A 24,637-nucleotide genomic window follows, 5' to 3' on the forward strand; every position below is an offset into this window, starting at 1 on the left:
CGCACTTCGTAGAATCAGGAATATCATAGCTGTACTCATAAATAATTGATACCTGCCAACTTTGATGATTGAGGCGTAAACTACACAATTTTGACCCCTTGTCACGATTGCACGATATCGTGATCGTGAAAAGGTCTAAATCATCATTTTGTGAAATTCTACTCGATAAAAATGATTGTTCCCGATATTTAACTTTTCCAAGGGAGACAATCGTGATCAGCCAATAGAAATCGTTGTTACTCGTGATTATTGGGCACTGCAAAAAATGCTAAATTTTGAACTTGTTTGGAACACTCTGTCTGTATGTCAGAATTGTAAAAAAAAAATCATGCCTTCCTGGCAGGTGAATTTTCATCTGCAAGAAGGTTCTGACACAACTTAAGAAGAAAAGCATGGATGTTTGGTAAAATTCAAAGGTGCAGTACTACCATAAACATAAAAAAGTGGATTTTGGACATTACACGTATTGTAACAGATCATGCAGTCATTTTTGTGATTAAATTACCAAATCATTTAAACATGTTAAAGTTCAATGTGCTATCTTTTATTTTTCATAAGGAATCAGATAAATGTCCTTCATTGTGCATATTTTTAAATTGTAAAAGTCAACAATCACTTTAATATTCGAGAACGAAAATATATCCTGGTATTCTAGCTACACGTTCATCTTTTCTACACAATAATATAAGTACTAGAATCATGCAAATAAAAAGAAGGAAAAGGCTTATAAGCTCATCATAAGTATATCATATAAAAAAATAAATGACTTTTTTTCTAGAGCACAAAACAAAATAAGGGATTTTCAAAAGTTGGCCAGTAATGAATTATTAGTATTAAAATCATTCGCAGAAATCGATATTTGTTTATTAAACATATTTATAAAATGAATTTTCTTCATGCAACGGAGAACTATCTTCGTGCGGTACTTGAGTAAAGCAAAACAGCTAATGGACTGTTATTGTGACATAGGTGGCGTTGTTTTCTTTTCATGATGTAATGGATTATAGTCATTTCGTACCCTATCAACAAGGTTCAGGTTTGCACTCCGTCCGTCTGTCTATTGTCCATATTTCTGTCCGGCAAATCAGCTTTCCACACTTTGATTTTGCTATGGTCCTTGGAATTTGAAAATTCACGCAAATTCACGCAAGTAATCAGTTTTCCGCACTTTTTTCGTCGTGCTTGATATTGATATATAGGTTACCATGACAAGTTACAGATCAAGCTTGAATTTTGTTCCGATCTGGTGATTTTGTACATAGTTATGTTCCTTGGATTTAGAAAATTTAGGCAAGTAATCAGTTTTCTGCATTTTTTCATTAAACTTAAAGATATTGATTGGGTATTTGGTATATCATTTAACAAGGACAAGTTAAAGATCAAGTTAGTTATTCCAGTGCAATGAATTTTTAACTGGAAGGGGACTACGTATTGCGCCATGCAATACTCTCAGAATGCTTGTTAAAGTTGTTTTGTCGCGGTGAAATAATCCATTATTATGAGTTATAGGGTAACTTTATTTGGTATATTGGATGCTTGCAAGGCCTAAATAAATCCGTCAGACATTGTTCAACTCAACCTCATTTCATGGATTAGTGATCAATGTTAAATTTTCATGGTCAAGTGCATATCTCAGATACTATGAGCAATAGGTCAACTACATTTGGTGTATGGAATGAATGTAAGGTGTATATGTCCATCTGACTGGTTTCATCTGACCTTGACCGTTTTGGGGATTCATCAGACAATGTGTTAATGTTTTATGCTTTCCCTGTTTGGGCTCTATCTATGATACTTTAAGCCATATACCCACTATATTTGGTATATACATGTATCATAGAATCATTGTTAGGTAGACATGTCTGTCTGGCAGGTTTTCATGCTTTTGTCCATTTATCAAATACTGTAAGCCATTGGTCACCTATATTAGTCGTAAGGAATGATTATAAGGTGTACATGTCTGTCTGATAAGATTCATCAGACCTTGACCTCATTTTCATAGTTTAGTCAATGTTCAATTTCGGCAATCAGGTCTGTTTTTCTGCCTCTTTGGCTTACAGTATCTGAGTATATGCAATAGGCCAATTCTATTTGGTGAATGGTATGACTTATAATTTAATCAAATAAAGCAGGCGCGACATTTTAGTATGTGCACTCTTGTTGTCATCTTAGTTGCAGTTTATAAAGTTTGTTATTTGTGAGTATAAATAAAGATGCGTTCACAAAGACTTTTGAAAATCTGACCTCTTACACCATATTGAAATTCAAAATATTTTATAATGGTAAGCTTAACTGTTTTTGCATTTTTTTCTCTGTAAATATTGATACCCCAAAAATAGAAACAATCGCCATATTTTCCATCAGAGCTCCCAAGCTCTTTGATATAATTATTGTTTTGCATTTTTTATTCGCGTATTTGTACTAAATGAACAGTTTTTCTTTCTAAAGATTATCTGAAAGTTCGGCTGGTAAATGGTAATCAACCTTGGGAAGGACGAGTAGAAATCTACGTAAATGGAAGCTGGGGGACAATTTGTGATGATGGGTTTGGAGTAGAAGAAGCACATGTTATTTGTGGTATGCTTGGATATTCTAAAGCTGGGTAAGATTGCAAAGCTATAAGACATCTAGATTAAGTGATTATGATACATATACAATTTAGAGATAACAAAAGTGAATATGATTTGTTGATTGGGGTTTATTGTAATCACGTTGTCAGTCTGTTGGTCATTTTGACCGGCTGTCGGTCTGACCGGTTTTTTTCTTAGAAAAAAACGGCATAGTTGCTGTATATTTATCTAAAAAAAAATCATCTGAGGTTTATATTTACACTTTGTTCAAAAAATTTACCTTTATGAGCCAAATGTCATTTTTTTTTAAATCATGGGTCCATGTACTCGTTTTAAGCTAATGATTTAAATCAGTGAAAAATATATTTTTCCCGATATGTCATGCATATTTTGACGTCTCCAAAAATAACATTTAAGGGCATCCGATACAGTTTCAAGGGAGTTAACTATTGACGCGACGTTAAAGCGTTCGAAGCGTTCGCAAAACGTCACTTTCGGCGGGACGTCATGCGTGTAATTTTCCGTAATAAAAAAACGCTTCCAAGAACGGTATTTAGTATTTAACGATGCTCCAACTTATGTTCCCTAGACACGTCAACTTCTATGTCTTTAAGATTAGTGCTTTGATTCTTACATTTTGATATATAAAATCATAAGAAATTAACACTTATTACTGTTTCTGCTGTTCCTCGTGTTCAAGCTTCTGTGAGGTCTTTAACAATGAAGTGAACAAAATATCGTATAGTGAGCAATCTCAAGACGACTGACCCTTTAATAATTTGGTGTTAACATAATGCATGCTAATTATCATTTTTATCATCATTCATTCCTGATCAAATTTTGATTTGGGTCCGATTTTCAATATCAATTTGTGTCAAATTTCATATCGGAAATTCAGATAGTGCAGTTTTAATCATTGTAATGTCACATCAATACTTCAAAAGAGGTAAATTTCCTCACGGAACATTTTATTCCATTTATTTATTTCAAATAAGAGAGGACGCAATAATTATAGTATGCCGCAATTATTAGCGATGATACAACTTTTAAAATAATATATAGTAATTTACCAACAAAATTACGCTATAATGATAAGTATTCCGATTTCAATCAAAACTTTAAAAAAAAACACATGAAATACTGGTTATAACGAGGAGAATGTATGCCAATATAATGGCACAAAACCAAAAGAGGTAGGGCCAGTTTTCAATAAATCTATTACACACTGATAGTCTTTTTTTCAAAGGTCTTAAAAATCTGTTTAAAAATCATCAAAGTATACTTTGTGGTTTCCTCAACATTATATGGTATTTCTGAACATTTATTAATTATAAATGCTTTTAGTGACTTGCTTTAAAATTGTAATTTAGGACGGTATATGTTGGATATTTGGGAAATGATTAGAAAGGACACAAAAATCAAAACTATATTTATTACGGATGCATAAAAAAATGTATAGGTAACGTCCCGTTTTTCAGATATAAATTGAATCATTTTTGCCAGATAAAAAATTATAAAATATTTCAAAGTTATTGTGAAGTTTTCTTGAACTGTAATCATTCACCCGAATAACAGTTTGATTTTATGAATAAATGTGAAATTATTAAAAGCGATTAAAATGTGAGTAAAAGGATGTTTTTAGGGTATGTCAATGAAACAGCAGCCCACCAACCAAAACAAAAAAAAACTTGTAGAGGTCAACATATGGTCTTCAACAATACACGAGTGTGTACAGTTCCGACATGTCTAGCTCTAAATTACCGCGAGTCTTTACATTAAGCCGTAAAAAAATTCAACAGAACGCAATAACTATACCTGAGATGTTTCTCACTTGGAACATGAACAGAATAAAAGAGAGAGTTATTTATGATACACATTTTTTCATTTAAAAAAAAATTATTTTAAGCTAGCCCTTTATAAGCAATATATAAACACTTTGAAAATGTCGCCGATAAACTTTTAGGATAAATCGCGAATTATTTTCGAATCCAGTACGGTGATATATATTTTTTATTTATTATTTGGAGAAAGTATGACAAAAGACAGTTACTGTAGAAAAATGGGGAAAATTACATTTTAAGAACCTCTCGATTTCCACATTTAAGGTAAAAAAATATCCAACTTTGAGCATATTATCCGTAATTTTAAGCATGGCTTGAAGAATTAACTAGTCATTCTTGTCGGGATTTATTTTTCCCTTATTTTCACTTATCACAGCTTCAGATTGAATCCAATCTTATCAATTTATGACGAAGAATATCTACTCCAAAATTTTTCTAACTTTTTTACTAAAGTGCAAAAATCCCCAATTTTCAGCCTCAATTTTCTCGAAAACACACAAGGTGACCTATGTTTTATTTGGTGATTTCTTTTATAGCTTGTCCAGGGCTACAACATATTTCAAAATTATAAAAATGACAATATAATGTGAAACTGTATCGGATGCCCTTAACGTAAGCGACGTTAACACTTTCCCTGTAACTGCAACAGGTGTCCTTAATGTTCGTTCAACAGCCTGACAGCAGTGAGCTGTAACGTGCAAAGACTTTTAATTTTGTCCGTAAACACATACTGTCTTTTGGCTGATACTGTGAATTACGTATGGGATAAATGTAGCAAGTCAATACGTGCGACATATTGTTTCTGTAAGAATGCATTTCATGTACCATTTTTCATTGGCGCCTACAACTGTACAATTTTTAAGTAATCGACAAAAGTCTGCCTATATTTGTATGTTTTTGAAATACCTTCCAGGAAAATTCGAGAAATAATTGTTATAGAGCTAGAAATATAATTGAGTAGTTTGGAATGCACCAAAAGGCCATAAACAAAAACAGCAAATACCGTCTACGAAGAACTCTTTCGGAGAGCGTGCGACCTCAGTTTTCCACAGCTACCTAATGCCTCCTTCACATACACGGATTTTTCATACGAGTCTATACAGATCGTACTAGTTCACGGATCCTTACAACTTTGCCACTTTTACAAACGATTATGTGTTGTTACGAGTTATTACGAGCTATGGTTCATGACGGATTATTACGAGTTATTACGATGAAAATTTCACGACAAATAGCGAGTTGTCACGGATAATTACAAGCAAGGTACGGGTCTTTTACAGATTGTTACGAGTATGTTACGAAATGTTACTATTCGTCGAAGCTTTTACGTGTTAGTTACGACCTATTTATGTGTTGTTACGAAAAGTTGCGAGTAAGATACGAATACGTTACGATTATTTACGAGTCCTTACGAGTTTATGCCAAAAAATGCAAAAATCGTCCATCTCTCAATGTATCATCATTAGATAACTGACATCCAAAGAGAAGAGGACGAATCCGAGCAGATACCAGATATTCCTCGACCGAGTCGTAGGAGGGGACAAGCTCGCAGAATGGTTTGGTGCAATACCTGGCCAGCCCGCAGAACCCTCTTTGGACAGTTTGATCATTTCCTGCAAAATACCTTTCCGCAAGTCGTTAACAATACCTACAAATACATAAAGTAATTGTAAAGTGCTCGTAATAACTTGTAACAATCCATAAAGCCATCGTAACACGACCCAAATGAAATCGTAAACAACACGTAAATGATCCGTAAATAATCATTAAACAAATCGTAAACTAACCGTAACAAATCGTTAAAAAATGTTACGAGTCATTTACGGATTATTTCTAGCAGTTTATGAATGGTTACGTGTTGTTGCGAGCAGTTTACGATACTTACGGAAAAATCAACCCATGGACAATCAAAAGAATATTTTTGACATGTCAAAAAATTTGCCTCTCCTTCCATGGATGCTTAAGAGTGTTTGCGAATTGTTGCGCTTGTGACGAATTATTTACGGATACCAGCGAGGTATTTAAGGATGCTTGCGATTGACTACGAGTTTGGGATCCGTAAGGACTCGTAGGGAAAATCTGTGTATGTGAATGGGGGCATAAATTTATAAACTGGAATTTTATCATTCAAATGATTAAATATGTCGATACAGATGCACTGGGAATTGAGGGTACACAAACAGTGGTACCGATCAAATAGGTGAAAAAAAAAGTACTTTTTGGATGAGATGTCTGCCCATGCATGATAAGTACATTTGGGTCTTAAATAATCTCCATCTTTCCTCTCGAGAACACCTTCATCGTATCATTTAATATGTTAATCAGTTTTCAGTCACAATGGATATGGAAACGATGCAATCCCTGTTTTCCAATTATAAAGTGGACCTAATGTCGTTATCAATTCAAAAAATCCCCAGTTTAATCAATAACAAAAACACCGGACGTTTAATTTTTCAACTATGCCAAGTCTAATTTTCAAATTAAAGACAATCTCTATGTAAAAGGGTAAATCAACTTTTTTTTTGTAGGATTTCATTAAGCAACTGAATTGTTTTAACTCGAGTTAAACGATAGTTGCTGGTAAGTGAGGATTACAATTATGTACGACAGACACTCGTTTTGTCTTCAAAAGACTCATCAGTGACGCTCGAGTCAAAACGTTAAAAATGCCAAAGAAAGAACGAAGAGAAGACTTCAAGATATAGTGTTTGCAATCACTTATTTCAACGTGTAATTCCCTGACTTAAATTTTCATTTTCATTATTTTGAAATAATAAGTTATTTGTAACAAATATAGATAATTTTACTTGAAATAACATATTCAATTCTTACAATGGATTATTACACAATAAACCTTTCGTCCTAATGAATTACGTTGTGCATTCTCTGATTAGATATCGAAACAGAATAATATAACAAACACAATGTTTATTTTTAGATCAGTCCCTTATTCTGGAGCTCGTTTTGGGAGCGGCTATGGACCTATTGTGCTTGATGATTTAAAATGTTATGGAACAGAAGCTAACATTAAAGATTGTCGGTCCAATGGTTTATTTCATCATAATTGTGGGCATGGTGAAGATGCTGGCGTTGCTTGCGAAGGTACAGGCGTTAATCTTTAAAATAAAATTACTTGATCATTATGTAAATGTAACTTAATTTCTATTTGAACCAATACGATTAACTAATTGACCACACTTATGGTAATAACATATGTATATGCTCTGGGAGGGAATCCAAACGTGTGTTTACAGCCGTTCAAATAAATCCTAAATTCACATTTGATTCTGATACTGCATTGAGTTTGATTAAATATATCATAGATGAACACAGTTATATTAAAGTACTAAATCGCCAGGTTTGCCAACTGTTTTAAATATTTAAGAAATAATTTATTGGGGCTTGAATTTACGAGTTGTCCCTTGGATGAATTGATCAGTGTTATCAAGTTATCACATTTCAAAATGCCCGCTGTCAAATGAAGGAGGATGGATGTGTATCGCTTTCAACGAGTATTCTTTTTTACAATCGAAAATAAATATTTTGAATCCTATATTTGTTTCAATTATCTAGAACACACTCGCGAGTCCGTGACTGAACTAAAGTACCTACGCCTTATTTTTAGCCTGGATTTTTAGAATTCGTATTGTCATCTGATAAAGTCATGCTGATGAAAAGGTCAAAGTTTTCTCTTCTTTCAAAAAATTTCTGTTTGAACCCGTCCTGGTTTTCTTACTTAAACATTTCTGGTAGTAAAAACCGTCACGGCCATGATGGAAAACTGGGTAGGCAAATGTTCACATTTATTCTGTACCGATACAGTTTGTTAAATGTCCTCCTTTATTAGTTATATATAAAGTTGGAGTCTTTGGTTCGTCGTTTTTACGTCATGCCGGTTAACAAATTGGACTTCTTTATTTTAGTAGAATACATACTTATTTAGGTATTGAACAAATTTTATCAATCTTATTATATTACAAATTAAATCTGCTTTCAACAAATTCTTTTCACATTGACGTATTTTTTTGCCAATACAACCCTGATTCGATTGGTCATTGACGTCATTTACGCCGATTGACTTCAGGTAATGGATTCATAAAAACGCATACGATGTTGTCTTAGAATCGAAATAGCCCAAAATCATGACTTTGCTGATCAGTTGAAATACAATATGCTCGTATTTTAGCACGGGCTTGAAATCTAAAACTTTAAAGACCATTCTTCTAATATTACAATCACACTATATGACGAGAGAGGATAACTATCGTGTAATTGAATAGATTGCTGGTACAGTGATAGAATATGTTTGTGTTGTTATACGTTCTGGTGTAATGGTAAACCTCAACATTTATTTTCAATGATCTGCCAAAACAGTTTTCTGTTTGAATGGAGTTACTGGGAATATACATATTTGGTTACGTCAAAAAAAAGTATAACAACAATATCAAACGTCCAAGGCAAATGTAAAAAAGGGGATAGTCCATCAAATCTGACAAAATCAAATGCTATCAATTAACAGAACAAGTATCAGAGCTATGCACGAGAAAGATACACTCCTCAAGTTAAAATGATTTTGGTATAATATAACAGCAAATTTAAATATAACAAAATATGTATGTTCATGCCAATACCGAAGTACTGGCTTCTGGCTGGTGATAATTAACATCGAGTCCACCAGCCAAGGTATCGCCCTAGTGATAGTAATAATATTAACGGTACCATTGTTGCAGCACCAGATGCGCATTTAGATAAATAATGTCTCTTCACGGATGCTCGAACTGATTATATATGTTGACCCCGCTTGCCAATATAAATTGCTACCAAGCCTTAAATTAGAATATGGAAGTAAAATGCAAGTATTGTCTATAATTTGCCAAACTGTTATTGATAGATAATTCTTACAGGGCAGACCTGTATATAATGTCAAGATATACACTGAAATACCATTATCTTGAAAACTATAATAGATAATTAGAATTATGTAATGGCAAAAATGAACAAAAGGACAAGATCTACAAATGAGTCAACATAGCCGAAATTTTCAACCGAGTCCCTATAGAAGTTATTGCCCTTGAATGCTGATGTTAACCCATTTTTGTGCTTCCTAACGGAAACTTGAGAATATAGAGAGAAAAAATAAAACTAAACCGATCTACCATGAGGTTAATTAACTGAAATTGTCAGTCGACTCCATATAGGAGTTAATGCCGACGAATAGCAGTTTTTACCAATGTGTGTGTTTTAGTAGAAACTCCTAAATTGGAAGAAAGAAATTGAAATAGCAAAAAATTGCTAGGACAAGATCTCCATATAAATCAATAAGACTAACATTGTCAATTCACTTCCTATAGGAGTTATTGTTTGTTGGTCTAAACCATAACTAATAGATAGAGAGAAATCATCATTAACCAAAATATTCAGCGAAGAAAAATCTGCAAATAAGTTAAGATGACCGTAATAATCAGTTGACTCCAAATAGCAGTTACTACATGTATCCTTGAATGATTCCTTTTACTAATTGATTTTCTTTTTTGACAGAAACTAAGATAACATACATTTTTTTTTTATTTTCTACGTCAATAACAATACTTTGTCCGTACAATCCGATGAAGGTATGACAGTAAAGGTAATACATTATCAAGTATATATTCAAAAGGGGAACATTGCTATACTTTTTAGTCATTTTAAAATCGTTACATAAAAAAAATATTTAAATAAAAGCGTCATTAAATCTATCCGTTAAAAAAATTATGACATAAGGGTCTGAATGGGGTTTGAATGAAAAGAGATAAATGAACACCAGGGGAAAATAAAAGAATTAGGTAATTCAATACTGATTACAGAAATTTACGATATACATAAGAGAAAAGTCATATTATTATAAATAAATTTAAAAGTAAATAATGTTCATGAGAACTTTACATAATAAGCGTTTTCTTTAAAGATAAAGAAAAATGTATAAATACATTAAAGAATACAGAAATGATTAACCCCCCATCCAGACTCTCAAACATATGATCTATGTTTCCATTATCCACATTATAAACTATTATGGTCATTATTCAATTGACTTTTTTTTCGAAACAGTACTTCTTATCAACGAGATCCTTTTCTTTTCTTTTTTGTCACCAAAAAGACCTAAATCATTCTTCCACAACTACATCTCCATGACAGACAAATACTATTATCATTTGTTATGCTTGTCTGATCGCTAAATGATTTTTCAGCTGTGTCCATCGAGTAAACATTTGTTTATAATAGTTTTAAATAGTAGGCAATATATCCATCTGACCTGTCTTTATCTTACCATTTATCCCTTGGAATTTATTGATTGAGCTGTTTTAGAATATTTTTCGCAATTCAATCAAGTTTTCTAATTTTCTGATTTAAACCCCTAAAGATTTGTGTTCGTAAGTTATAGCAATTTAATGTTCAAGCTCTTTTAAAGTTGATATCCCTATCTTAAAACTTCATGGATTCTCACTTTTCACTTTTATACACCACACTGTGAATTCTTAGCATGGCCTATAGTCCGTCAGTGTTTTTGGTTTCTGGATGCCTTATCACATACTGTATGTCGAATTGTAACCATGCATGCATATATTGTCATAGGGACACAAGAGAAAGATCGATATTGCCTTAATTTGATTTAATGTTGTCTAAGGTAATTATAAGAGGTCAAGGTCAAATATATTTAAATAGACTCTTTGTGGAGAAAATGGTTTCCAACTGTTAAGTCACACATTTTATATGGGGTTGGAACCATACTTGGATTTATGGTCACACATGATGACGGCAAAACCTATTGATTTTGAGGTCACAATCTCTAAGTCGAATGCTAATTCAAATACTTTACATCAGTTAGCAACCTTTCTTATATGTATAGTCTCATATTATGTAAAGAAGGTCACAATTGATTTTGTGGCAATCAGGTCAAAGCTAACGGCCAACAATTGTAGGTACAATGTACATAACAAAAAACTCAAAATGTTTGCAGGAAAAGTGTTTCCGGATTATAAGTATATATCCTTACAAGGAATTGGAACCAAATTGTATGTAGCACACCATATTTTGAAAAGATATAAATGATTCTTAGAGAACATTGTTTTCTGAAACTGCCATAAGCAAGATGATATAATAGGTTGATTGGCAACATTTTGTTTGTTTGGTAGACGTGGCTTTCCTTAGGCAGTCGATACTATAACGGATTCAAACAGATTTCCTCTTTTCAGTCTGGTATTTATACTTTAACCTTTGTTGCCTGTCCTCCATGATATTCCTTATGTCCAATGTATTGGCTCTGTCTTTATAGTCTATTACCTGTATGCATGAGTTTTTTAAGGAAGTAAGTAAAGTAAAAAAAAGTAATGGAAGCCATTTGTTAACACGTTGTGTTACTAAGCATTCAGTTTTCTCTAATTTTGTGGACAGTTCGTGTTTGTATTTTTGTTCATGTAGTTGTCTGGGTTTGTTCAACTTATGATACAGATTTTCTTTTGGTAAATAAACTCATCATAGATACCAGGATTTAAATTTTGTATTTGCGTCAGACGCGCGTTTCGTCTACAAAAGACTCATCAGTGACGCTCGAGTAGAAAAGGTTAAAAAGGCTAAATAAAAGCATCATATTGAAGATATCATTATCGGTTTTGTTTTGAAAATTTCACAAAGAATTCATGGAGTGCAGAAAAACACAAACATTGTATCAGAAACTATTTAATATGAAGCTTATATTTTATAGGTAACCGTAATGAGCAAACAACAAGTGACTGGATTACTACAGGTGAGATTATTTGAATGTAACGTTTAGGAGACAAGTACATATTTCAGCATTACAGATTTGCTTTAGAGTAATAGTTTTATGTAACCTTTATGTAATTGTGATAATATCTTCCCTCTTAGGATTTTAGTACGACTTTTGTTCTTCTAAAAATTGTAAATTAAAGCTCGTGTCTTATCACAGTGTACTACATGTAGACTTATATGCATCACTATTCATACAATGAGTTCAGATATAGTTTGGTTCAAGGTTTATCTAATGCAATTTTCGTAATATTGTTTGACTTTATTATAATTTGTTATTATTCATCAAGCAGATTTGTAAAACAGCGTATAAGTTCTTTTTTAAATTACATTTATATTGGGAATCGGTTGTGGAGATGTCTTAGTATAACATTTATATTATCACTAACCTGTCAACTCTTATAACTTCGTGAGTTCAAACTTCGAATGTAACAGGCACTATCTACTCAGATCTCTGCAGGCACTCCGGCTTTCTCCACCAAGTAAATCTGGCCGTCATTATGAAGATAAGAGTGCTAAAGGAGGCGTTTAACACCAATAATCAACCAAACATATATTTATATTGATTCACCATAAGCTAAATTTGTTGACCCTATTTAGATTACCGTATTGCAGAATACACATTTGAAAGATAGTTTCGTTAGTGAAAGAAAGTACATACGTATTATTAATGAAAATACAAAAACATTGAACGAAGGTCATATATAAATCATTTTTCTTTTCAGACATTACTTCGTTTACAAGCACTCGTAAGTATGTTTGAGTTTTAATCTGTTTGAACAATAATTTTAATAATTATTCATTTAAATACCCTTGTATATTCACTTTTACGTAATACTCTTATAAATATGATCTTGTATTGTACCTAGAAATTATAACAGCAAGAAGCAAGACACTGACGCTTGCGCAAACTGATGAAAATCAAATACAAAGTTTTAACAATTTAATATACCAAAAGATCAATTGTTGAATATATATATTTAAAATCTAAATTTAGTAATCAGACACAATCACACATACAGGCATATAACTGATTTCTTCTGTTTTTTTCCTATATCTCTATATATTTTGTTTGTTTATCTGTCTGTTTAAAAACTACATATGTTTGTATGCAGTTGTGTAAGTATATAATGTATTTTTAAAGGAGGCTATGTCAGCATGCACTGACCTTTGAAAGGAATGTCAAAAAAGTATTTTTTCATAACATTGGTGTTTAATGGTAACACAAAAAATACGAAATGTTATATATTTTAAATCCACTGGACTCCATGGCAACAAGTTGTATTTACTGAGATACCCCCAAAAAAACAGTTTAATGCTATGTTGATGATTGTCTTAATATGTCTGGATAACCTATTTGTTTTCCATCTGTATTTTACTGTTTTACTAAAAGATATTTTTCTTTATTTCTTTGTTTGATATTTCAATTTAATGAAGTGATTTTCAATGCGTATTTGATCATCACAAAGAATTGAGGTATTTCCATGCTTAGGAAAATGTTCAAAATGGAAAAGATGTAAACGTTGGCCCGATCTGGGGTGATTTTGAGATTAATGTTAAGTGATATAAAAGTATCTTAAATAAATTTTGAATGCAGCAACTGGCACACTATGGGTTGATATTGAAATTAGTACTGTCTCAGGAATAAATATTTAGTAACTAAAACCAGTTTAGCACAATTTTTTTTTCTTGGAAAATGCCTGTACCTAGTCAGGAATATGGTAGTTGTTTTTCACTTGTTCCGTTGATTGGTGGCGTTTGAATTTGTCAGTTTTATGGACTTCCCCTTTTTGAATTTGCCCTAGAGTTCGATATTTTTGTTATACTTTTTTGGAAGAAATTATAAGTTGTATCGCTTATAAATCTTAAGTTGTGGGTAATAATAAAGGTAATAATGATTTTGCTAAATATGTATGAATTCTGTCCAGTATGAGGGATTTGTATGTGTACTGGTCTTGTACATGTTGTATGGCGTGTTTGGACTGATATTTTATAGAATATTTTTGTATTAACTGATGTCAAAGAAAAAAAAGTTACGTTTCGTTTCAAAGTTAATTTATCATAATATATACATGATATATGTGTGTTTATTTCAGCGATCAGACTTGTTGGTGGTTATTATAATTGGGAAGGGCGTGTAGAGGTGTACTATCGTGGTCACTGGGGAACTATCTGTGATGACCAGTTCGATCGACAAGACGCTCAAGTCATTTGTTCTATGTTAGGATACAGCAGATACGGGTAAGTTGTTTTGTAACGTCATTTTAACGTTCATTCTACAAATAAAGTCAGTCGATAATATTTTATTTTCATAAAGCTTTATCAGACAATTGTCGGTGATAACAAAAGGAAGCATATACTACTTCAAGTTTCAAGTTTCAAGTTTTTATTTCTCACGAGCCTTAACTAGGGTATGTGAACAAATACAATTGAACATAAATTAACACAATATAAAAAAATAGGTTGATTCAATGAACAAGTTAAAATATATACATGATAGGCATTTCCAAATATATGGAAGACGGACATATTATATAAACATAAACATCATATTTGAATAAATGTATGAATATACAGTAACTTCAATCATGTTCCTAAAGAAAGTATGAATTGACACAATTTTGCAGCTTTGAAATTAACATTATAATTGTTTGAGTTAAATAAAGCATGAAATTTATCAACATTTGAATTTGTAGTGAATTTTTTTGGCTTTACATTTTCCTGAAATAAGAATATTGAAATAAATAATGAAATCCGTCACCTAATGAGTTACAGTCACAAATATCACAAATTCTTTCATCTCTCGCTATTCCCCAAAACCTGCCCTTTTCAACTGGCAGTTTATTATTAACAAATCTAAACTTACATACAGATTTCATTAAATCTGTAGGAAGTTCTATTAAATATTTTATATGGTTTCTTTTAAATTTGAAAGTAGATTCAAATGGAAAAACCATAACAATTGCAACAAGACACAATCTACATTACCATGATTACGTAGTTCGATATCGATTTTGACATTTTGAACATTTATTCTCCCACAGTAAATTAATAATGCGGAAGCCTTAAATTTTGGTTTCCACTGAAAATATCTGATTACGCTCGTAACACATCTTTTACCCATTTTTTTTTTAAATATCATTTTTCTGAAATACGAATAAAAATCTTCAGCAAAGAAGTTATAAAGACATTGCTTTCATTTCAAGGAGCAATCCAGTTTTAAATAACATAGGATGATACTCTTCTAGTATAATTGTTTAATTATTTTATATTGTTAAATTTGTTTAGTTCCTCATTTTCCAGTTTTGATGACTGTAATCGCTCAAATATAAAATGGAAATATAGCGAAAAATGGGAATAAATTTTAATGAAAACGCATCGGTCGGGCTCGCTATTTTTATGCGAACATAATAATTTTGTGTTTAATACATATATAGTTTGGTATACAGTTGAAAAATATTAAAATATTAAGGCTGTGTTGAGCAGTATGTAAAACATATCATTTTATTGCGTCCCTGTGTAAACTAATAACACACTTTGACTATTCTTTTCAATGTTATACATATGCTTTTCCTCAACATTACGCTTAAAAAATGTTATGTAACCTTTATAGCGTGTATGTGTTCCCCAAGTACATATAACATTTCTGGCCAACGCTTCGTCACCCCTTTTATGCGACTTAAAGCATATCATATCAAAGTAGCTGAGTAAGTTCATGTTCTCCCGATATTCCCCTCATGTTGTGAATCTCTAGATGTTTGATATTGTCATAAAATATCAGGAACTTGAAATCTGTTGATCAACAATTATGCCTGTTCATTAGGGAAGCAGTTACAAGTAACAATAGCGTGGGATATTTATGCTTCGTTTGTTGGAAATGGTTTTGAAAGAAAATTTATATATTATTTTACCTATGGTCATGATTTGTTGAACAGGTGTAGAGAGAACCGTTTGAATATTTTAAAATTAAGAGCCTTCGAACCAATCTATGTATGGAATATTTCTAGCAATTATTTAAAATTAGGCTAAATATATTTATCATTTAAAATATTCAGATTCAGGCCTCGTTATATACGTTGAAATGTCTTGGCAGATCCGAATATGCAGTATAAAGCAAGACATTCCTAAATTGGTCCATTGTATAAGGATGCTAAGTTTGTTTTGTTAAACTTATAAATAAAGAGTGTTATCTGTTTTTTTCTAAAATAGTATTTTTTGCATCAACGAAATATTCATAAATTCTGGATTTCGCGGTCACCAAACACTTTCACCTAATGCTTGTAATCATACACAGTAGACTAAGTATACAGCACAGAATAACAAATCACATGAATGCAGTCTACTAGAATATAAGTTTATATAAATCATACACAATATAAGTTGAATTAAGTTTAATATAACTTAGTGCATAACTGCTCTAAATTGAACGTAGCCATTGTTTACATTCACGATTGTTTATGTCGCAGGTCCGTTACGTCATATGGCAGCTCAAGATTTGGGGGAGGTTCTGGGTCCATAATGTTAGATGATATAGAGTGTTCAGGATATGAGAACGATATAGCTCAGTGTAAATCTAACGGATGGTACCAAAATGACTGTTCACACAATGAAGATGCTAGTATTTCCTGTGGTGAGTATTGAATTTACGCATTTTCCGTGTGCATATTAAACAATATAACTGAAAATATAAGATATACTGTGGATTCATTTATTTTCGTAGGTACCAATTTTCATGGATTGAGGAAAACTTGCATTTTCGTGGATATTTGATTTCGTGGTTTTGCTAAAGTCTGCATAATTTCCTACACAAAAGTTATAATTCGTTGGACATTGGAATTCGTGGTTCCTGGGTAGCCACGAAATATACGAAAATTGGTATCCAACAAATAATAATGAATCCAAAGTAATGACTGCTTCTACTTTTAAATCAGGAAAACGAAAATTTTGAAAATCACACTTTCACTTATCAGTTTTACTGAAATAATGGTTGTCTTTCCATTAAAATATATGACTGCAGATAGTTTAAGATGATCAGTTTATGTTTTCTATCATTCTGTTATTCTCGATAGCAGTATTTTGTTTGCTTTGCAAACTCTTTGACAGTATCATACATAGTAAAGTTTTCAAGTGCCACGATTAAGTCCATATGATTCGGTATCATGCAAATGTTTTTGACTACTTTGATGTGGGTTATACGCATTAAGGATGTATTCTTCTGACGTTTTAGTCTCGTTGAAATCTCGTTCTGGAATTATTTCCAAAACATGTGATACAAGTGGAAAATAGCAATTTTGATAAATTATATAATGAATTTAATAAATATTATAATCAAACTTAACTCTGTGACAAATTTGTGTAATTGCAATAAGTAGTTTTTGAGAAATAAATTTTTCAAATTTTATTACCAATCAAGTCAGTCTTTTTAGCCAAAATTTTGAGTAAAAGGGCGAGGGGTACAAGAAATGATTTTACCAGAAACATGTACATCCCATATCACTTTTTTCTTTTCAAATTTCTTAGATATGTATTTTTTTCAATCATTTATAACAAAGAAGTTGAAATAATATGCATTTTGTTCTTAAAACAGAGAAAAATCACAAATTTACAAAATTGACAGCATGGTCAATTTGACACGAAAAAGCATCAGAATATGATAAAACTTTCTTATATTACCACCTACCCATAGTTTGTTTAAGTTAAATTTGTTCAGATTGGTCCATTTCATCTTTATTGAAAGTATGAAAAATTGTGGAACTGTGATTTTTTTCACGATAATAGCCCAGAAATGGTTAAAAATTGATGAAAAATTGGAAAATCATCAAAATTGGGTACTTTCAAAGGGCCGTGGCAAAAAAAGAAGTGCACCACCATATGATTTTTTCTTCGCCAATTATTTTTTTACAGTCATATAAACCCAAAAACCAGGTTAAGAAAAAAAGTTTAATTCTAGAAATTTGTGGCTCCTCAGAGGTGTACATCCTTAAGACTGTGAGGCCAATCATGTTTTCATCTATGAGTTTTTAGAAACAATATACATATTCATTATGAAATAAATTGAATGATTTACTGTTGAGATGGTCCGTTTAATCAATTTTTCCTTATAATATATTCAACTAATAAAGGATCCCTTGTCTTATCGCAGACAACATTTGTAGTCAAATTGTATGTAGTAAAAAATCTCTGAGAAGTCAGTAAAATGTCTAATTTGACTGGTTAGTAATAAATATAACAATTAAACTTCGATGTGAATTAGACTCTATGTAACTATGTCAAAATTGCAAAATATCAATTTTAAATGTATCGCAAATATACATATCCCCAAAAAACTTGGAATTCATCATTATAGTAGTAGAAATCCTGCTAAATTTTAATTTCACAATTGCAACATACTATATTTACGGATCTCACCGGGCAATTATTATTCTTTTTGTAATATTATGTACAAACCTTATTTCATTTTTTATAGCAAATCCAAAATCATGTGAGTATTATAGCATTTTTTTAATTATGTATCCTTATGATAACCTTTTATTGTCAACGAATTGCGATATTCAGAAATTGAAATGTCCACGATTTTCAAAATTGTTGCAATGAATTTATAATCTTCTCATTGTCTTTCGAAAAAAGTATAAAGTATATGTTTTATACATCATTTTTATTGGTTATTGAGAGGATGATATCTTATTCTTCTACATAATTCGCCATTATTAGTTTAGATCTAAAAATTAAATGTCAATTTAAATTGAAATGTCGTTATTCCAATTCATTGTTATCCAGCGAAATATTTACATCAAACGTCAACGTTTACTACTATATATGTAAAAAGATGAATGTTTAATAACTGTACTCATTTGAGCATGAATAAACCCGATTATTGATAACTACTGCATACAGTCTGCTTATTTAAGTGTTAATCTATCATTAATTACCTGGTGCATTAAAATTGTTAAATGCATGTGTAGTGTCTTTGTAAGAGGTAATCATGGAAACATTTCCTTTCTCGTGGCTATAATCCCTACCCCCTTTCCTTTTCCATGACTTGTCTTCAGGTATGACATATCACTGGATTTGTTTTTATAGTTGTGAGTAGCTCGACGGGTGTACATTGTAACTCGAACCGATTATTCTGTAAAAATGAAATCAACATGTTATTAATTTCATGCGTCCAAACCGCTTTTCTGGATTTACCTTCATCAGGAACGCTCAAAGCCGAATATTTGAAAGCCGAACATGTATAAGAACCGAAACAGTTGAAACAGTTGAAAAGCTATATGAACAAAAGTACCTAAACAAAATAGCCAAATCCATCAAAGGTCAACTTTGCCTGCGGGAGTTAAAACCTTAGTTTCTTTATAATTTAAAAATTAATAAACGGACGATTTTAGAAAGGTTTGTAAAATATAAACTGTAAAGATAATTTCTTGTTTGTTGTTCCATTTGATTTCTTTCTTTTATAATTGGTTTATTTTGAAATATATTTTCAGATTCTGAATCTTCTACTTATCATTATGATACGACAACGTCTGATACACTTGGAGGTATTTACAGATTGATATATTTCTTTGTATTATTGTATTTAAAAACCAATTGAGAGTTCAATGCTATTCCGTTATTTTTTTTTTATATCAAGACTATCAAATAATATTTAAGGCATAATAAGATTGCATAGAAATTCAGTATATTTGTATTACCCTCTTTTTCAAAGATTGTCATCAATTGATACATTGTTGTCGAAAAGTTAAAACAACAGAAATACCGAACTCCAAGGAAATTTCAAAACGGAAAGTCCTTAACAATTGGCAAAATCAAAAGCTTTAACACATCAAACGAATGGAAAACAACTGTCATATTCCTGATTTGGTTTTTACACTATCTCGTCTAGTTTTGTTTTTGGGTATACCAAAGAATAAAAGAAAATAGTATAAAAGTCACCCAAACAGCAACCAAACAATATCAATTGATGAAATTTTATTTAACATCAGATTATCACCCTTTACCTGAATTTAATCTATTTGAATAAAAGGCAGGAGTAATTTACTGATATTCAACCTCGCTTTGAAAAAAAACCCAAAGCGGGTAGCAAAAAAAGAAAAAAAAAGGAATAACATCGAAATGGATCGACATCGAATGCGTCTACAAATCTAGTGCTTCCTGCTATGCATTTATTGCTCGCTATGCCAATGCAGACTCAGTAACAATGTTATGTAGATAATAGAACACAAAAGGAAACACAACAGATCGATTAAGTATCCAAAAGACCATGAAAAGATGTTCCTCTTGAGATGGTGACCGCTAACCTTGTGTGATATATATATATATATAAGAAGATGTGGTATGATTTGCAATAGACAAACGGACAACTCTCCATCAGAGAACAAACTGACGTAGAAGTCAGCATATTTCGCTCACGTACGGCTTTTATCAATTAGCACAAATCCATACAACATAGCAAGTTAGTTGGCCCCGAAATAACATTTGAAACGAGAAAACTAACGCCCTGATTTATATGCAAAACAATAAACGAAAAACAAATATGCTAAACAGCAACAACGACAACTACGGAATTCCAGGCTCCTGACTTAGGAAAAAGTAAAATAATAGATATACCGAACTCCGGGACAGACACATACAGAATGTGGAGGTGTTAAACATATTTTTATGAGGCCAACCCTCCACTAACTTGTGACTAAGACTCAATTATCCAACTATACATATCCAATGAAATTATTGTAAAACGTCATAAACAGTCGGAGAAAATGTATGTAATGCCGAAATATAGATACCAACAGAATGTTGGATTATAGAAAAACAAAGGATATGGGATATCCATTCATGACGCAAAATCAGTACATGCACAGCAAAAAACACACAAAAAGCAAAGGAACAGCGCTGTCTAGTTACGGTTGACAGCAAGAAATGTCTATTTAAGTCAATTCTCCACATACCTCTGCCAAAGTTGTTTGTTTTCTTTAGAAACTCATTTTTATCTAACCTTCCAGTTTTATTCCAATCCTTCTTCAATCAAACCGGTTATTTTTAAGAATATAATTGTCTTGTTACAGGTAATATTTCAATACGCTTAACCGCAGGTTATCGAGGGTCACTAATGCTTTACTACAACGGAAGATGGGGCTATGTCTGTTACACACACTCTAATCAATCTGCATACCAGTTCGACTCAGTCTGTCGCTCTCTTGGATACTCATCGTATGTAATTATACTGTTTGAATGATTTCATAAACAATGTGAATTATAATTCTAGTTTTGGAATTATAACGATTTTCCGGACAATCCTGATGAAAACTAGATACGTTGATATGCAAGAGCAAATAATAATCAATAGCAATTATCAGATATGAATAGCATACAGAATTTCTAAATATGTGTCATTCAACTTGTATTTCTTCCGTTTCATGTGAGATTTCTTCGTTAAGTTTCGTCAAAACTAAAAATACTTCATTCTTTATTATTGTAGAGCATACAGCATATCTAAATACTATGAGAGTCGACCTGCTATAGTTACAGATTTTTATTGTCCTGGTTATTACTATAGCAATGGCGTAGAAGATTGTACTGGACGCAATTTCGGAAACAACAATTACTGCACTTACAAGTTATATATTGAATGTGGTATGTAAAGTGAATAAATATATTATTGTACTGTTGTTTCAGGGATTATTAAATCATGTGGGAGTATTTTGAAGATTGGCTTCATGATGAAATGATGCACCTTCAACTCAAATTGCATAATTTCTATTAGTAATGACAATTAATTGTGGATTTGCATGGCGGATAATGCATGTATAACAGGATAAACTTACCCTGTCGACATATTCGGATAGCAGGATACACTTATCCTGTCGACATATTCGGTTTCGCCTCCTTTGGATTTGATGCATATTGCTCAATTTTTGTTTGCTATCTTATTTTGTATTCGTATTATGAGATTTAAACTTCGGTAAGTACTGTTGCATTAATCTAAATAGTATATTAAATTTAACTTATTCAGTATGTTAAGAATAGTTGTCAGTTTATTTTCTACGTATGAGTTTGATTGCCCTTATGGTATCTTTCGCCTCCCTTTAAGTCTCTCTTTTCAAAAAAATGGTTACATTAAATTTGTAATTAAACGCTAATTTCCTTGGTGATTACAATCGTGTTATCCGTATTAATTCATTGTGTTCGCATTTAATTTAACGTTACTCATATGTGTTTCTTTTTATTATTATTATGACAAAAATATCTTATCATCTAGAATATAGATTAATTTCCATACACAGCATTGTACACGGTAATATAATTCAAAACTTGTTTTATATCAGTAAATGAAGGTTATTAGTTGATGCAATATAGTTTACCTTAAAGTCGAGATACATAATCGATAGTTGATGATTATAATCCATATCATATAGAACATGTTTGGACATAGCACATGTTTTCGCTTTGATGCTTAAATAAATATGTTTAAGATGAATGATCTATTCTTTTAAATTGAATTTTTGTATAAGAAATTCATATCCCTGTTCTCACAATTGGATTAATAACAATAAATCAGGTGTATGCTTGGACGTTTGTTGCAAACTGGAATGCAAACAATTAGTTAATAAGTTATTAAACATATATGGCTTCCAAGACTTTATCATATTTCGAGTGTCCGGTTCATGATAAAGTTGAATGGAAAAAAATCTAAAAATATCGACATCCAGTTTAGTACGCATTTGATGTCTGTGTCTTCTTCCCATTCCAGGTTTAATCTACCATTTTCAAAATAAGGAAATGCCAGTACCAAGTCAGGAATATGACAGTTGTTTTCCATTCGTTTGATGTGTTTGAGCTTTTAATTTTGCCATTTGATAAAGGACTTTCCGTTTTGAATTTTCCTGGAGTTCGGTATCTTTGCTATTTTACTTTTTTTTTTATTTCAGACTCGATTACCACCGAGAAGTCAGTTACAAAGCTTCTCTATTCAGGTATGCATTTCGTTATAAGTTGACATTTGTTTTTATTTCAAGATTTTAAATTGTCCTTTAAAAGAAGAAAATATATTATTCTTGAATAGCCTAATAAATTTTGGTGAATATTTATGCAAAACTGTGTTAATGAATTGATGATATGACATCCAAAGTATGTCAGTGGGGATCACGAGTCGGAGAAGGACAGTCGCAACATCAAAAGATGAGATTAAACAATATTATCTTCTCTAAAAACTCGATTCAATGTAGTATGAAGGGTAAGCAGTTTGTGCTTTATGGGTGCTTTTTGAAAAAAAGCTACTTGTGTAAAGGCTTACGTGGAACGGGATACCCAGTCATACTCTAGGCATTATACAAAGCAGATTTATAGATATTGTACGTACATTTAAAGTCTTTAAATTAAGTTCATGACCAAGTAAAAAACTGAAACAGATTTAAAAAACAAATGCTGTAACAAGACTGTTAAAAAAAAAACCCAAACCCAACACAAACGTTGAAAAGTTGCCCCAAATAGAGCACTAAAATCTATATAAACGTTGTCATATTTTTCGCAAGCAAATCTTTAAGTTCTAAATTTATAACAAATACATGTATTTACAAACGTTATGTTATATTTTTTTTCAGGAGAAACTAGTGTTTCGTATACGAGTAAGTTTTTACTAAAATATCCAATGTTAAATCTAGCGTTTAGAAAGTGTCTTAAAAATTGATTTAAGCGTGTTCAACAACAAATGCCTCAATATAAAAATTTTCATCATGCATGAAAAAGAAAACTCCATAAAATAATTATTTTTTTTATTTGTCTTTACTTAAGCCAAGTGATTTTACATTCAAATAAACACAAGAATTCTTTTTTTTTATTCCCTTGTATAATTTCGTATTTAAAAAAAAGAAGATATCGTACATTGTATTACTATTATATTAATTTTTCAGATGTTAGGCTGATTGGTGGTAATTATTATTGGGAAGGACGTGTTGAGATATATCATAATGGGGCCTGGGGAACTATTTGTGATGACGACTTTGACACAAACGAAGCTAAAGTAATATGTGCAATGTTGGGGTACAACAGATATGGGTAATTCACTCTAGCATCTCATGAAAGTTAAATTCATGTTACTTCAATAGAAAACTCAGTTTCCAACTCAATTGAAACAGTCGAGTATGACTGATTTGTTTGAACCCGTCTTTGGTATAATGTTTTAGATAAGATTTCTAATCATTTTGAAGACAATATTTGATCTCATAGTTCTGATGGTATTTAAATTAGAAACATGCTTCATACTTAGCAACTTTTGTTTTTTTTTTTTTATATATGATAAACTGTATGCTACTATTAACGTTCATTCAACACAAGTCTTTAAAGTAACCATCATTTGTTCACTCGAGAGCAAAAGTTTTAAAAAGCCAGATATAAAAACGTTTCAGAGCATTATAAAACCAAAATGGC

The 24,637-nt window shown here is 31.6% G+C and overlaps 1 pseudogene; it reads left to right on the forward strand.

Annotated features, from left to right (window-relative positions):
* Positions 1-996: 996 nt before the first annotated feature.
* LOC127721119 (deleted in malignant brain tumors 1 protein-like) lies at positions 997-24,269 on the forward strand (annotated as a pseudogene).
* Positions 24,270-24,637: the final 368 nt, after the last annotated feature.

This window comes from Mytilus californianus, unplaced genomic scaffold (genome assembly GCF_021869535.1).
Source record: "Mytilus californianus isolate M0D057914Y unplaced genomic scaffold, xbMytCali1.0.p SCAF_12, whole genome shotgun sequence".
Lineage (NCBI taxonomy): Eukaryota > Metazoa > Mollusca > Bivalvia > Mytilida > Mytilidae > Mytilus > Mytilus californianus.